The 15,973-nt window shown below is 39.4% G+C and overlaps 1 long non-coding RNA gene across 1 annotated transcript; it reads right to left on the bottom strand.

Annotated features, from left to right (window-relative positions):
• Positions 1 to 5,553: 5,553 nt before the first annotated feature.
• Positions 5,554 to 10,030, bottom strand: LOC131381547 (uncharacterized). The gene is made up of 4 exons (XR_009210365.1): positions 9,801 to 10,030; positions 8,990 to 9,098; positions 6,744 to 6,988; positions 5,554 to 5,639 (listed from the first exon to the last, which is right to left on the bottom strand). It is a non-coding gene; the product is annotated as an uncharacterized LOC131381547 (long non-coding RNA).
• Between the last annotated feature and the right edge of the window lie 5,943 nt (positions 10,031 to 15,973).

Below are 15,973 nucleotides of genomic sequence, written 5' to 3'. Positions count from 1 at the left end.
CCAGAGAAGTCCATTCAGATGGCTGTGACCCTTGAAGGCAAGTAAACAGACTCCCTATAGCAATAACCAGGAAATTTCTCTCTCCCCGGCAGCCCTCTGCTCCTCTTCCCACCTCTCAAAGCTCCCAAAGGTCAAGTTTTAGCTCAACCTGCCCTTCAAGAAAGTGCACTCACATCTAGGAGTTCAACACAGGTTGGCATCAGAATTGGCTCCCAGGACTATCAGTGTCGGTGAGGTGGGACGGGCATGATTTGACAAGGAAAATGTGTCTGACAGAGGATTTGGCTCTCAGCTTACACACATATGGAGGTGTGTGGAGAATATCAGCTTCTCTGAGGGCTGGACCCTACCACACCTGCTGCCTTTGGAGGGGATACTATGGAGGGTTAAAAAAACAAAAGACAAAAAGAGGAGGATTTTTGCCTTCAAGGTTGCTTATAACCTAACATTAAATAAATAAGTTGTCCTTTGCATTGCATTGCCCTCAAACTCACTACTGTGGAGAATTAAAACCAGCCTATTGCAAATAAACCAGTTTGCCATCCCATATCTATCCTTCTCCTGCTAGCTCCATCTTAGAACGTCTCTAAAATGGGAGGGGGCTGAAAATAGGCTTTTCTTCTGACCATTTCCTCCTCAACTTGGGCTTTAAGGGATCAGAGTCCAGCAATGAGATGACAATACGTTTTTCCCTTTCCTGAGCTCCAACCCTTTCCTCTCTCACTCAGATATGTCTGCAGTGAGCTCCTATGGGGCTTGTTTCTTCTTCCTGTACCACACAGCACCCATCAATGTGCTGGGTATTCTGTAGTTGTTTAGTATATGCTTTTTAGCTACCATCAGTGGGAAAGGCTTACCATATTTCTGCCCCTTTCGAAGATGTATTTTCTCTTAATCATTGCTGCTGCAATCATCAAAGTAATTGAAACTGGAAAAATGATTTTGTGTCATAACATGAAGGGAAAAAATTAAAAAGCAAATGTAGTGTTCTCAATTTGCTTGGGTGGGAAATGGGACACAAAATGGTCTGAATAAATTGTTAATGCTCAGATAAAGCACACGGCACCTTAAACTTACACTCTAGTTGGATCGATCCACCCATTACACGCTATTTTCCAGAGATTCAGAGCTGAATTTGCTGTTTGGGATTTGTATTCAATGTGGGGAATTCTAACTGCAAATCAAATTCATACTGCAAACATCGGAATGACTTTATCAGATGAGAAGTAGATATTTGGAATTTAATAACACTTCTCACCACCTTTCAAGAAGACTTGTCATCGAATATATGGTGTGCAAATCTGATAAAGAAAAAAGAAGAGTTTGAATATTTGTACAAATTACATTTCATTTGCAGGAGGAAATCACAGTGGCACAATTCCTTCCTTTCATTTAGGTTTCTCCACCTAGAAGTTGTACAGGGGCTTTCAGCTCCAGGCTCTCCATTAAGACATTCTAACACTATACACTAAAAGTCTGGAGATAGAATGAATTGTACAGCACAGGAAGGGGGGTGGAAGAAGAAAGTAACAACAGTTCAGAGATGGGAATTGTCTGCTCTCTGGAAACCCCTCCAGCCTTAGATTCACTATTCAAACTCCAAAAGCCAAGACTCTTCAGCTCCCCTGTGTAAGAGAATAAGAAAAATGCCTAGGAAAGCCCACGGTTTCCTTCCTCATGAAGGAGAGGAAGCAGCAGCAGTAGCAGACGCCCATGTGCAGCCATCACTTCCTCGGGGGCTGGTGTCCATTTCCACCCACTGGGATGGGGTCTGGCAGCTTTGTAACCGGCAGGAGATACATGATCCAAGAATCCACTTTGGCTCCAATTTGCCTTTATAAAGGCCAGTTCTGTCTAACTCTGAGAATCCTATAAACATTAGTGAGGATTTCTAATTGTCTCATCCACAGGAGCATGGCCAGAGAAAGGGGAGTTAGGTCAAAGAGTCCACCTTGAGTAAGACTCAAGATACTCCTCACATACACATTGAGATTATGGTAAATAGGAATGCATTCAGAAGTAGTAGAGAGCAGATATACCTTTTCTTCTCCTCTTTTGAGGAAACAGCAAGTGTCAGGGTCCTACATTTAAAGGAAAATAGAGTATAATTCTAACAATGGAATCCAAAAAGAATGGCTGTAACAATCTAGTTCAAAAGAAGAAAGAAATGGTATGTATAATCATAGTGTATTATAAATGTCAATTTACACAATCATTGTTTTCTCCTTCAAACCTTCTTCTCTTAAAGTTCTTTCTCTCAGTTCATGGTTTCTTCTTTTACTAACCACCTGAACTACAAACTTCAGAGTCATCTGTAAATCACCTCTGAATCCCACCACATCCAGTTCTAGACTCAGAATGTCTCTCATTTCTGCTTTTATTATCACTGTCCTACGTCACTTCACCTATACCTGGATTATTACAATACCCTGCCAATGGATCCCTGTCTCCACTTGCTTTGTCTCTACCCCAATTTATCTTTAACATCCTGAACACTTACCTTTCTAAAGTACAGTTACAATCATGGGTACCTTCTCACTCCAAACACTTTTACCAGCTTTCTGGGTTTTTTTATTAATAAAGTCCAAATTTCTTAGCATAATGTTCAATGTCCCTCAGGAACTGAAAATATTCTTTGAAACTCACCTGTCATTTTCTCCTCATACACACCTTGCACACAGCTAATGCTCAAGTCGAAACAGACCTCTCTCCTTTCCTTGATTGTATTATGGGCTTTCATACTTCTGGAACTTAGCACATTTCCTCCATCTTCATCTATTCAAAATCTTGTTTCTCCTTTAAGGACTGATTCAAATGTCACCATCTCTAGGAACCCTTACTGGATTCCTAGGCAAAATAAATTGTCCTCTCCTCAGGGAACATATGACACTGTGTTTACCCCTTTTTACCATGTTTATCCCAATCTGACTTATATTCATTACGGCAGAATTTTCCATCTCCTTCTAAAGGACAGAGACAGTAGTTAATCTCTCCAAAAATGATCCTGAGTACCCAGCATGGTGCCTTAAACAGCATAGGCATTTTATAAACATTTGTTATATTAAATTGACCAATACACAAATTAGGAATTTTCACTAAAAGTTGACTGGATGTAAGACCAAGCTGAGAATCAAACGCAAGGACAACTCACAGGGAAGGAACGAATTTGAGTAAATGCTGCCCAGAGGCCCATGAATAAATCTTTTATAAATTAATACAGATGGCCTGATCCACTACTTATCAACATTTTTGTAATGGCACATACTTGTGAAGGGGTTGACTGTGATTGAGAACTGCCACTCTAACTAAATGGAGAAACTACCTCTTTTTCAGCAGTAGGAACGTAAATGCTGTATTTGAAAGAACTCAATCAGGGATTGACAGATAAACAACACAATAAAAAAACTGTATATACAAAATGTAAAGATTATATATACCACATAGTTGTATAAATATATATATATATATATATATATATAGAGAGAGAGAGAGAGAGACAGGGTCTTGCTCTGTCACCTAGGCTGGAGTGTACTTGTGCAATGATAGCTTATTGCAGCCTCCAACACCTGGGCTCAAGCAGTTGTCCCACCTCAGCCTCTCAAGTGTCTGGGACTAGAGGTGTGCACTTCCATGTCCAGCTAAGTTTTTTTATTTTTTGTAGTGACAAGGTCTCGTTATGTTGCCCAGGCTGGTCTCAAATTCCTGACCTCAAGTGATCCTCCCACTACAGTCTCCCAAAGTGCTGGGATTACAGGCATGAACTATCACACCTGGCCAGATATTATTATATATCTGAGAAACTATTTCATTTAAACATGTCTACACACAGAGATATAATGATGTCTTAGTAAAATAAATATTTATTTCACCTTTTTGCCATAATTCCAAAGGGGGAAAAAAGCCAAAACCAAAACCACCTCTTTAGCCTTACTAGCATTAAGTAATCAAATTCCACTAGCCTGAGCAACATAACGAGACCCTGTGTCTACAAATAATTTTTTAAAAATAGAAGGGCATGGTGGCACTTGTCTGTGGTCCCAGTTACTTGGGAGGCTGAGGTGGGAGAATCTTTTGAGCCCAGCAGGTCAAGGTTGCACTGAGCCATGATTGTAGCACCACACTCCAGTCTGTGTAACAGGGTGAGATCCTGCCTCCAAAAACAATCAACAACAACTCCCTGTTACTCAGAAGTCTGAGACAGACTCATTGCAGTTCTCCTCATTCTTACCTGGAATAAAAAATGCACTCAAACTTCCAGAAGAAAAGCATAATTTTTCAAAATCTCCTCATACAAGTCTTGCCTCTCCCCCAAAACTTTTCTGAGTCAACTCTTCCTGAGATGAATCACATTAAGAAATGAATCTCTTAATTGTACCATATAAGCTAAACAGTAAGCCATGACCTCATCACCCTGGACGTAATAAAAGGGCAGAAACACTTGGGCATTTCAACAACATCTTAATTCCTGCACTGTTCTGGTTTATTATAAAGCAGGCCTGTGTGCAGGAAGACATTTTTTTAAATGCTTTTATCTTCTTTTTGCATGTTAGCAGATGTCATGGTCTCTTTCCTTTGCAGATGGAAGCCTGAAATGTGCAAAAGCTAGGCAGGCAGACCAATGGATTTATTTGAGAAATAAAAAAAAACCCAGTCATGAAAATGACACATGGATTCAAGATGAGCTAGAAGCAGAAGGACCTTAAACTACACAACTACTCCCCACAAGCTCAAGCCAGAATCAAACAAAAACCAGAAATAAACAAAACCTGGAGCTGAACAAATATCTGAATGCCACAGCCAGACTAAAGAAGAAACAATAAGAGACTGGTATAACTGGGCTTGAGAAGAAACAGGGTAGAAGCACAATGCCACATCCCTTAGGTAGCGTATCATTTTCTGAGCCTTGATTTACCATGACATCCTTTGTGTGATGATTACTGGTAACATTCTCATTTTGCTAGAGGTAGCACTAGTAGGTCCAATCTATATGTGGATACTCTACAGAGTGCATCCCATATGGGCACAAATCTTTATCAACTCTGTATCCGGAATTGATGAGTAAGTATCCCTAACATAATGGTTCAATCAATTATTTGAATAATTTTCTGTAAAAGTTAATCTCTCTGTACGGAAGAGAATGTACTTGTGTTACTTCTATAAGTAATGCTAAATATAGCTATTTAAACAAGAGTTAACACTTTAGCCTGTTAAAATCACAAAATGCATTTAACGTGTTTAGGAGGATGGAAATTGCCTCCAACATATCAGAGAGGCAGCAAAATCAACAATATTAGCTAATTCTATAGGCTCAACCACTGACCCAGAGTGAATATTCTTCCTTTGCATCAGTTCCTAGCCACATAGGTCTCTTCATTCCAAGTGGTTTTAGATGGTGCTATTGCTTGAAAACAGCTGTGAGCATGCTATTTTGCATTCCACTGTTTCTAGCAGTCAGAGAGTCTCAATCAATGGGCCCTCCTGTCCTCAGTGTCCCAGTTAGGACTCCAACTTAAGACTAGGCTCACAGGAGAGAGTGGCAAAACGGAAAACTTACCTGGAAGCACATAGACCTGGGTTCAAAATTCACCCATAATACATTCCATAGAGCTGCATGGATCCCAAAATCTCAGTTTCGCCACCTGTGAAAAGGGAATAACCATTTTTATCAGCGACCTGAGACTCAATAGCTATGAAGTAGTGATTTAGAAATGGAGCTAATTCTACAGGCAGACACTTTGGTAAAGATTAGGCATATTTCTCATGAAAACTCTTCAGAAAGAGTGGACCAGATTGTCAGAAGTGACCAATTCTCAGAAAGATTCTGTTTCATAATCAAAATGAAATCCCTTTCTGTAACTGTCAATGTCAAACTTTAGTTTCATGATTGATGTGGGCTTTAAGTTGCTAACATGTAAAAAGGCACTTCACTGACTGTGGCACACACTTACATTGTCAGCAATCACATTTCTGCAAGAAAGATAGCACAGGAGGAAAAAAGCCTACTGTAAAAATCTTTTGTACACATACCTTGAAGAGCTCATTTCTAGGAATAGTCTGACACCTTTAGAAGATAAACAATATTGTCTCAATCAATTACAAAGATTTTAAGGAAGACAATACCGCTAAACCCCATGCATTGGTGGAATTATAATTTATTCACATATCATCTAAGAAAAGCATTGAACCAAATACTTGAACCAAAGTATTGAACCAAATCCTTCCATGTATTCAACACTGAAAGGCAGCAAAAGGAAAAGGAGAAAGGAGGTCCAACTTCCCAGGATCCCCTTCCTGAAAAGAAATTTCCACTTTACTAAGTAGGAATGAGGAAAGGCGTGTGCATTTGCATAATTTCCAAGACATTTCTGGACTCCCTAAATAGGAAACAGTATATTTGGAATACTAAAAAAAAACAAACAAACAAAAAAAAACCTTTGTACTTAATTTAACTACAAATTGGTTGGTTTTCTAGAGAAGTGGAGGGATGTTAATGCGAGAAACAAAGATTAAATATTCAAGGCCATAATAATAATATATGAATTTAATCCTATTCTAGGATTTTTTCCATCCAATTTTAAGTACATAAAAATGATTTGCATATAAAGATTCGGGACAGAAATATTCTTGTTACTGTTTTCACGATTTACACAATATCCTTGAGCAGCCTTATTTTATCTTTGCTGCTGTGTTTGCTGACTTGTCGGTGTTTAGATCAAGTTTTAATATTTGCATCTTTAGCTCACCACACAAAGGCAGCTGGTCCAGAGAGGTGAGGAACAGGGAGAGAGGAGTTGCAGGGCTTATCAGGTTATCCAAAAGGACTTGTGCTCATCCTTTGTAAACAACAAGACATGTCAGCATCCCTGGCTGCTGTCATTGCTGACAGTCCTCTGAAGACCAGTAAGTGTTGAATTCTTTAAAGCTGGATTGTGCCCAGTGAGAGAAACGATAGTGTGAGATGAGGAGGACTTCGTGGATATCTGAGTACCTTGGGAAAAGAGAGGAATTGAGGCTTTTCACTCAGCAACCTAATGAAAACTAGAAAATAGTCTTGCATTTAATATATAGTTTTCACCAATTCATGCTTCTTTTGTTAGGAACAATTCTAGCCTGTATAGGAAAAAAGACAGATATAAGGAAATAATTTCTCATTGACAAGGGAGCTTCAGGTAAAGCAATGCCTATGAAAGGACAAGAGACTACGTTTACCTTGGTAAATTTCCATTGTGCAACCATTTCATTACTTTAACTTCATAGACCCCAAAACTTTATGTGCTTGAACAAGTAATCAAATGCAAAGGACAGAACTAAATAATCCATCTGGGATAGCAAGGACTGTATACAAAACACAAAGAATAAAATACAAGTCTTTAAGGAATATGAATAAGAAATCGTGGCACAGAAGGGAAGACTTGAAAATAAGTTCCAAAAGCAGTATCTAGTTCTTTAAAGAATAAGGAACTTTACATGCTCTGCTTTAAAATCCAAAAAGGTATATTTAGAACAAAGATACACTTGTATAAGTTAATAGGTTCAATAAAAATCCTAATCCATGTGATTCTTCCTTATATCTAACCTCAAACTTTCAAAATGTATAAAATGAATATCAAATTCTTTTCATGGAGACTGATATCGTATGTTGAATTAGAATAAATTCCACATTACAGTATGAAACACTCATAACAGCAACTAGTAATATGCTATATTCAAGACTTCCTTTGTTTTGACATTTAAGCTATGGATTTTGAGGTTAATAATGATTCAGGGGAGTAAATTCTTTTCCAGTGTTTCCATTTTCTTCTTCTTAGGATAATTTCCTAAAAGTATTTGCTCCATTAAATTACCTAAAATGTTTGAGAGGACAAAATGTCTTAGGCCTACTTGTAAAATATTAGGCTCCAAAACTTTGAAAAGGATCATCCTTCCAATATAAAATTCATCCTTGAAATAAGGATTATGTATCTCTAAAACAAGGCCAGGACTTAGCATTCCATTAATCTAACAATATAGTATTTAACTTGGATTTTTATTTGTTTCTATATCATAAACACTATTTGATGATATAGAATAGAATCATAGATTAATCTTCCCAAGTTGGCTTTTTCTTTTTTTTTAATCCTCTTCAATCTTCTTGACTGGAACTACCAGACCATTATCTTACATAGCTATAGGTTAAGCACAGAGCCTGGAAGTCTGTCTGAACCACAGAATGCAGAGAACAATTTAGAAAAAAGTTGCAGATTTCTGGGAACTAAATAACAGTCACTCTTGTTTTCCTAATTTTTCTATGAGCAGAAAAGCAAAAGACCCATTGGCATGGCCCAGGCAGATACTACCAAGCAGCTTACCAAAGAGCAAATGGTAAAAATAAAATAAAATGAAAAAGATTTGCCTGTCATGGGAGTTGGTCAATAAAATGCAACAGTGTTTATTACAACATTTAAAGTCTGTGATTAAGAACACCAAAAGGCCTAAACTAGAAAGGTTTTCAGCCTGTAATTTCCCTGCAGTCCTGGCCTGTACTTCCTTATGAGTTAGCTCAGCGGGGCTTTTTTTCCATGTCCATCATCAGCTTGTAATTATTGCCATTCTCAAAGCTATGCCAGATGGGTCTTTAGAAGCAGGCATGCAGCTTGTTTATGAGAGAAAGAGCTGTAATATTACTCTACACAGAGACCTATCTGGTCCTACTCAAAGAGCGCTGCTCCTCCCTCCCCTCCTCGCCCAGATCTCCCCTACTACCATTCTCTCTGCCTTCCCTAGACAGCCTCTCATTTTCAGCTGCTTGTCCCAGCTGAATGGCCTGGTGACCGGCTGGGACCATGGGGGCCAAGAGATAGCTATATCTTAAAGCACATGGCCTAATCATCACCTTTCACCATTCACATATGAAAATGAGGCGACACCCAGGGAAAAACAAACTGTGGACTCCTTGCCCTATATAATGTTGTGCAGAGGCTTATTTAAAACACCACAGCTGAGCATCTACCTTTGAGAATACAGATCTGCAGAGATGCCAAAATGATGCCTTCCATTTCGCTTTTCTGAAAATTCCTCATTGGCTAGAAGTGAGATTCCCAGCAAGATTCTCCCTTTGCCTGGTAGGAAGGATAAACATTTGTAAGAAGGTTGAGGTCAAGGAGCTGTGCAAAGCAACACAGAGAAAGGCAAGAGCGCCTAAGCCGGGTTCATCTGGTGATAGGCCCTGGGGTGTTAGGTATCCCAGAGGGCCAAGCAGAGCTTCAATCAGCGGTTAATGAGGCAAGACCTGCAACAGATAGCCACTTTTAACTTACAAAAGCTTTTAGATGTCTCTGTTTACTTTGATCCATTTCAGTTAATTTGAGCCTGGTTAGGGTGCATTTTCCTTTTTTTTCTTTTTTTCCTAGATAAACCCCCTGCTCCCACCCCACCCCCACCCCCACCCTCACCCTCGCCCCCACCTCCACCTCCCAAACAATAGTATCATTTACCAACTTTATACTTAACAAGTTTTGAGGTCTTCTGTCAAGGTCGGCAACAATTAAATAAAAAAACAAGGAAAGACCTGTACCATAGTCTGACTCTAGGACGAAAATTTCAAAATCCCACCAGTGTAAGATAAATGAAAAGGGTGGCGGACAGGAAAGGCTGCATTTTGAAGGGAGATTTAAAGTTACTTGTTTCTGATTAGGTGACGTACATGTTCTTTTATCCCTTGTTATTTTACTCATGCGATGACCAGAGAGCTTTGTTAAAATGTTTCAGAGCGGATAAAACTAATTTACTGGAATGTGAAATAATCCAGAAAGAAACTGTACCTGATGGTCACAGGCGGGGAAGGCACTTTAATAAACCGGCCGGAGTTTCCAGGCCCCGGGGCCTGCGGCTGGGATTCCTGGTTTGGGAAGCAGAGAAGACTCCTGCGTTAATGGATTTGCACGTGGGTCAGCCTGTTAATGGGGATGGGCTGGTGTAATGAGCTTTTAATTAGGTCAGCTAGATGCTTGACCCCACTGTACTGTGTGCTTGCGCCTGGGGGGGTACCTCCCCACCCTCAGGAGCGGGATAAACAGTCCTGGGAGCCTTCCCAGCATGCCCCAGAGAACCTCGATCCCGGCATGCTCCGGGCAGCTGCCTTCCCAGCATGCCCCGCCGGCCTCTCCTGTGCCCTAGACCCGTTAGCCTCTTGCGGACACCCTTTTCTTAGTCCCCTCCCTCCTTCCCTCGTGTGCCTTGTTCTACCAAAGCAGTTTTTAATTTTTTTTTTTTTTTTTGAGACGGAGTCTTGCTCTGTCGCCCAAGCTGGAGTGCAGTGGCGCGATCTCAGCTCACTGCAACCTCTGCCTCCCTGGTTCAAGCGATTCTCCTGCCTCAGCCTCCCAAGTAGCTGGGACTACAGGTGCCCACCACTATGCCTGGCTGATTTTTGTATCTTCAGTAGAGATGGGGTTTCACCATATTGTTCAGGCTGGTCTAGAACTCCTGACCTAGTGATCTGCCCGCCTCGGCCTCCCAACGTGCTGGGATTACAGGCGCGAGCCACCACGCCTGCCAGTTTTTCTTAGTAAAAAATACATAAATACGTGTGTGCGTGTGTGTGTGTGTGTGTGTGTGTATTATTTGCGGCAAATTTGTATATTTACAAAGCCCCTGGGTCTTCTAGCTGGTAAAATTAATTTCACAAATACACATGGACAGGTTTGGTTTGACATATATATTCCTCAAAAATAAACTTTTTTCAAATGAACCATATTCCTATTCTCCACTCCCCACCCCTGCCCTGTCTTCTACATTTCCAGGCAGTATTATGAAGACACGTAAGTTAATAGAAGGAACAGGATGAAATCCTTCTGCACGTCTACTCTTAAATAAATTGGAACTACTTTAAAGTGTTCTCTTTGAAATCCTGTCTACTAAGACCCTGGGGATTCATCAAGGAACTAAAGTTAGGAAACCTAATTTCTGCTTTGGGAAAGGGAAAGACTAGGTACCCAACCTTCCAGGAAGGGTTCCAGACACTAAACATGCCTTATCTGTAGCCCTCACATTAGGGTCTCTGTAGTAACAGTTTACATTTATTTTGCTCTTTACCAAGTCTCGAAAATGAAAGTAAAGTTGGTTTACCACTGAAGAATCCTAAGTTCTTTGGTTAAAGAGCATTAAATTCACAGAAAAGTCCAAATGTCTTCAACTATAACAATAATAGTAACAGTTAATATTATAATAACAGTAACCGCCAATAACAATAATAGTAACAGCTAATATTTATTCAATGCTTACTAAGGGACAACTGCGCTAAATACTTTAGGATTCTGCATAATTTGTAGAGTGTTTAACATACAAGCTTACTAAATTTTTCAGTTAATGATGGTGGCAGTTGCTAAGCTGTAGGCCAAGTTATTCCTTTCATTCACAGTCCAGGGAGAGATGATACAGGCATGTTGAGTCACTCAAAACAGGTTCAAACCACCCTAAGGAGTTTGCCTGATGAAAGGTTTTCCTTTCCTTCAAAGCCACTTCCTGTGTCACGTGACCTATATCACTCCAAAGATAATAACACTTCATGTTTCCAGAACACTTTTATCCAAAGATCTCAAAGCATTTTCAAATGTTAATTAAACCTTCACCATCCTGGAAGATAGCAATGCCAATCTCACTGTTTAAATACTGTATTCCAGAACACAGGTTGTTCTAATCATTGAGAGGGAAATGGAGGCCTCTCTAAGTAAATCCATTATGCAAGCCACTACCCAAACACTTATGGCACCCAAAATTCTCCTGAGTTTCCTAGGAAACCACCGCAGCATCTTGATTCTAAATTGTCCCCTACTCCCATTGATTGTTTCTGCTGAAAGAAATGCAAGAAAAAAGGGGGTTGGGCAGTAGGGAAGCAGAAAAAGACTTTCAAATAGTTCCCACTTTATTCAGGGGTAGAAATGTAGGTAGAACGATATGCAATATATTTCTGCAAATATATTAGTGCTCTCATCAAACAACTAAGCACCTTTGCTATATGCTTTTTCATTCATTGTGGTGACCACATGGGGAAAAAAATAGCCAGTTTTTCCCAAGACTTAGATGTGACTGTTCAGACTGCAGTTTCCCTGTCCTCCTATTTAACAGGCATCAAGAACTTACTCTGATATAGAGAGCAGTCAGATTTTAGTCATTTTGTGTATCCTTTTAGTCTGGATAAATGAAGATCATGTGGCAACAAAAGCCCTGGAAGATCTTTTCCTGCCTTCTTTCCAGCTTCACCTTTCTCCACTATGACACGCTGGCTTTTTCTCTGTCCTTTTAATGGGCCAAGCATTTTTTCTACCCCATGGTCTATGCACAGGGTTTTCCTTCTGCATGGAGTGCTTTATCCCTATCCTTAATGCAACTCCTACTCTTAGTTCTCAGATCAAAGGTCACTTCTTCAGAGAGGCCTTACCTGATTCCCAGATCAAAATTAGCTTCTTTCTATTATTCTCTCTCATGGCAGACTGTTTTGGTTCATATAATTTATGAGATTTTCTTTTAACATCTCCCTTCTAGACTATAAGCTCCAAGAGAACAAGGATGGTGTCTATTCTGTTCCCACTGTATAACCTATATCTGGCACTTCGGATGCCTCAAAACCAATTCGTTGAATAAAGTAATGAGTGAATGAATCTATTAACCTGGTTTCAAATCACATTTCTTTTTGAAGTGATATTACAGGGTGAATAGGACAAAAGAGAAATTGACCTCAGAAGTTTGGTGGTAATCATTTAAGGTCTTAACTTTTTTCTATGAATACTGAGAATAACAAGCAGTCCTTGAATGATTTCAGTAAATATGATTTTTGCTAAATATTAAGCCTGTGAACTAAGTGTTTTGTCTACATCACCTCACTTATCCCTCACAACAACCTGAAGAGGTAGACACCACTACTATCCATTTCGTGATCATGAGGACTAAGTAATTTGCCCATGTTTCTGAGACTCCTCCTTTGTTTATTCATTTATTAAGTCCTCACTATTTGTCAGGCACTACAGTGGGTACAGCAATGGAAAAGACAGGCATGGCATTCTTCTTGGAGCTTTTGTCTTGAATCCTCCACAGCAATAGCACAGTGCATTCTGGCAAGTAGTTAGTGCTCAACAAATACTTAAAACAGTGTAAACCAAGTTAAAAAAAAAAAAAAAAAGACTGAAGCACTGTGATTGAATCCCTTCAGAGTTTCAGTTTTCACAATACTGCTACAATACTGGTGTTTATTACATGACTTACCTGGGGGGTCTGCAGTTTGCCATACATTCTATAAAGGTATGACATGCAGAAAGAATCATGAGTCACTCCAATGTTCTAATAAAAAATACAGTGATCATGATAACAAGAGTTTTCATTAATGGCACCACAGAGCAGCCAAAATGATCCTTCAAAAGCACAAATCAGATCATATTTCTTCCATGATATACAACCTTTAAGCGTTTCCCATTGGCCTTACTTTAAAGTCCAAATTCCCCATCTCCGTAACATGGATTACAAGAACTTGATCCTCTTTCTGGAATCATGTCCCTCCTCCACTGACTTCAATTACACATTCCAGACTTCATAAAAATCCTTGCTTTCCCGCCCCGCAACAGTTCTAGGCCTTGAACATGCCATTTCATCTTTTAGTAACATACTCCCTGCATCCTCACCATAATTACCATTCTTTTCCTATGTTGAGGAGAGGGTTTATTTGTGTGCAGGATTTTTGTTGGGCAGTATTCTTGGGAACAACATCTGTAAAGAAGAAGGGAGGCAGGACTGGGCAGAGGGAAAAGTTAAACTGCCATGGAGGTGCAACTGAGGCCTCAGCCAAACGTATGAGGAGCTTTGGAACTAGGATGGCCCTTCAGAATTGTCCTAATTGAGGCAAGGAGGTGGCCCTTTTACCGCGCCTGTCCCTGGAGATGAGATAACCTTGAGCAAGGCAGCCTCCTTCAGCAGAAGGCAATTCCTGGATAGGACTTTAGCTAAGAGCCATCAAAGGCAAGACTACTGCCACCTGGGGGATAAGTGGCCCAGTCCTTAAAGAGGTATGTGGTGGTACACCACAACATCCACTACAGTCTAGTTACCTTTAGTCATCTTTCAGATCTCAACTTAGAGGTCCCTTCCTCTAGGAAGCTTCCCTTGATTCCCTAAGCCTAGGAGAGGAGCTCCTCCTAAGTGCTCCCAAGCACCCACTGCTTCCCCATCATGGCATTCTTCATTTTATATAGTAATCATCTGTTTGAATTCCCTCAGGAAATTATAAACTACATGATTAGCATTCTATCTATTAATACATAAATGCAAACAACTTAAAGAATGAGTGAAAAATTAATGATTCAATTTTGATTTTTTTTAATTATTCACAAAAACCAAAAAAGTCTGGATGACCATTCACCAAAATATTGTTAATTCTTATCTCTTGGTAACGGGATTATGTTTGACTTTTATTTTCTTCATTATACCTTTCGGTATATCTAAATTTTTGTGAGCACATTTGATTTTTGTAATTTAAAGAATGTATACAGTAATCATTTTGAAGAAAACAATAAACCTAACTCTTACTATAATAATAACTAGCATCAGTAGTCACCATATTAAGTTATTATTTTGTACTGTAATTTATAGTTTATCATGCAGTTCATCAAAAACAATTTGACATAAATTATTTTGTTTTATCTTGACAAAATTTCAACAAGAAAGGCAGGTATGGTATTCTAATTCCTACTGTTGCAAAATAAAGCCAATCCTCTCAATCAGAGTGAGTTAGTATATACCCACAGCCTAGAAATTTAGAGTCTAACATGAGTATTTCTCCAACATGTTCATTTTTAATGAGGTCTTTCCAGACTTTAAATAGTGATATAGGAAGAATGTATAGATGCCGTCCCACTCTATCTACCTCGTGCTTGCTGGCTACACTCCCTGTTCTCACTTTTCTCAATCTCCCCATTCTTATTCATAAAATAGAGTATAATGCCTCTCCCTGTCTTTATTTTCATCATTTGTTTGCACAGGCCTAATCTACAAGGCCTGCTAGATTTGAAAGCCCTGTTTTCCCCTCACATCTCATGTCACCCCTTCTTTCCTATGATAACATTTCACGTATGTATAGCACTTTCCAGAAGGCTTCCCCATATATCACCTCACTGCATCCTCCCAACAAAGCTTTGAGGTCTGCACATCAGATAGCATTGCTCCCATTTTAGAGATAAGGAAACAAAAACACAGAGAGGGTATGTGACTTGCCAAAAATCACAGTTAGTTACTGATAAAGACAGGACTAGAATCCGGGGCCTTACAGAAAAGCTCAGAACCCTCTGTGATTTTACTTTGATCTTATAGTCTAGCATGCAGCCCACTGATAGGGCCCTACAGGACCTAAAACTGATTACAAACAAAACTGATGAAAGCGAGATTGTGGGTTCAATCTCTGGGTAGGCCTGCTGTGATCTTTGCATTGGAGTAGGTGAATGTATGCAATAGACCTACAGATGCAAGGTCTAAGTTACAAAGGGACTAGTTGAGAGTATGTAGATGATTCAGCTCAATTCCATCACCACAATAAGTTAAATAATTTGGTTACTATTCTTTTAAGGGTATATAAATACATACACATAAATATATAAAATAACAATTTCTCTAAATACACCATAAGAGTCTATATTTCTATAATGGTCAGTTTCTGTATCTTTCTCTCAAGTTTTCCCAGGATAGTTTCAATTTATGCCTATTGTCCTGGCACAACTATTAATGGCTTTTCCTTTCACTCTCAAAAATGTCCCAGTGTGAAAGATAATTTATATGATCATCCTTATATACACCTTACAGAGAACAAATGAGCAATTTCAGTAGACACTGAACAGTATCGACTTTCAAAGTGGCATGCCCCAAATGTTGTAAGAAGGGTTACTGTTATTGAAATACACTGTTGGAAAGATTCCCAGTGTTAAATGGCCTTTACTAAAGACATAGTAAGACACAT

This window comes from Hylobates moloch, unplaced genomic scaffold (assembly GCF_009828535.3).
Source record: "Hylobates moloch isolate HMO894 unplaced genomic scaffold, HMol_V3 SCAFFOLD_16, whole genome shotgun sequence".
NCBI classification, from domain to species: domain Eukaryota; kingdom Metazoa; phylum Chordata; class Mammalia; order Primates; family Hylobatidae; genus Hylobates; species Hylobates moloch.
The sequence above is the reverse complement of the archived record's forward strand: the minus strand, read 5'-3'. Positions and strand labels throughout refer to the sequence as shown.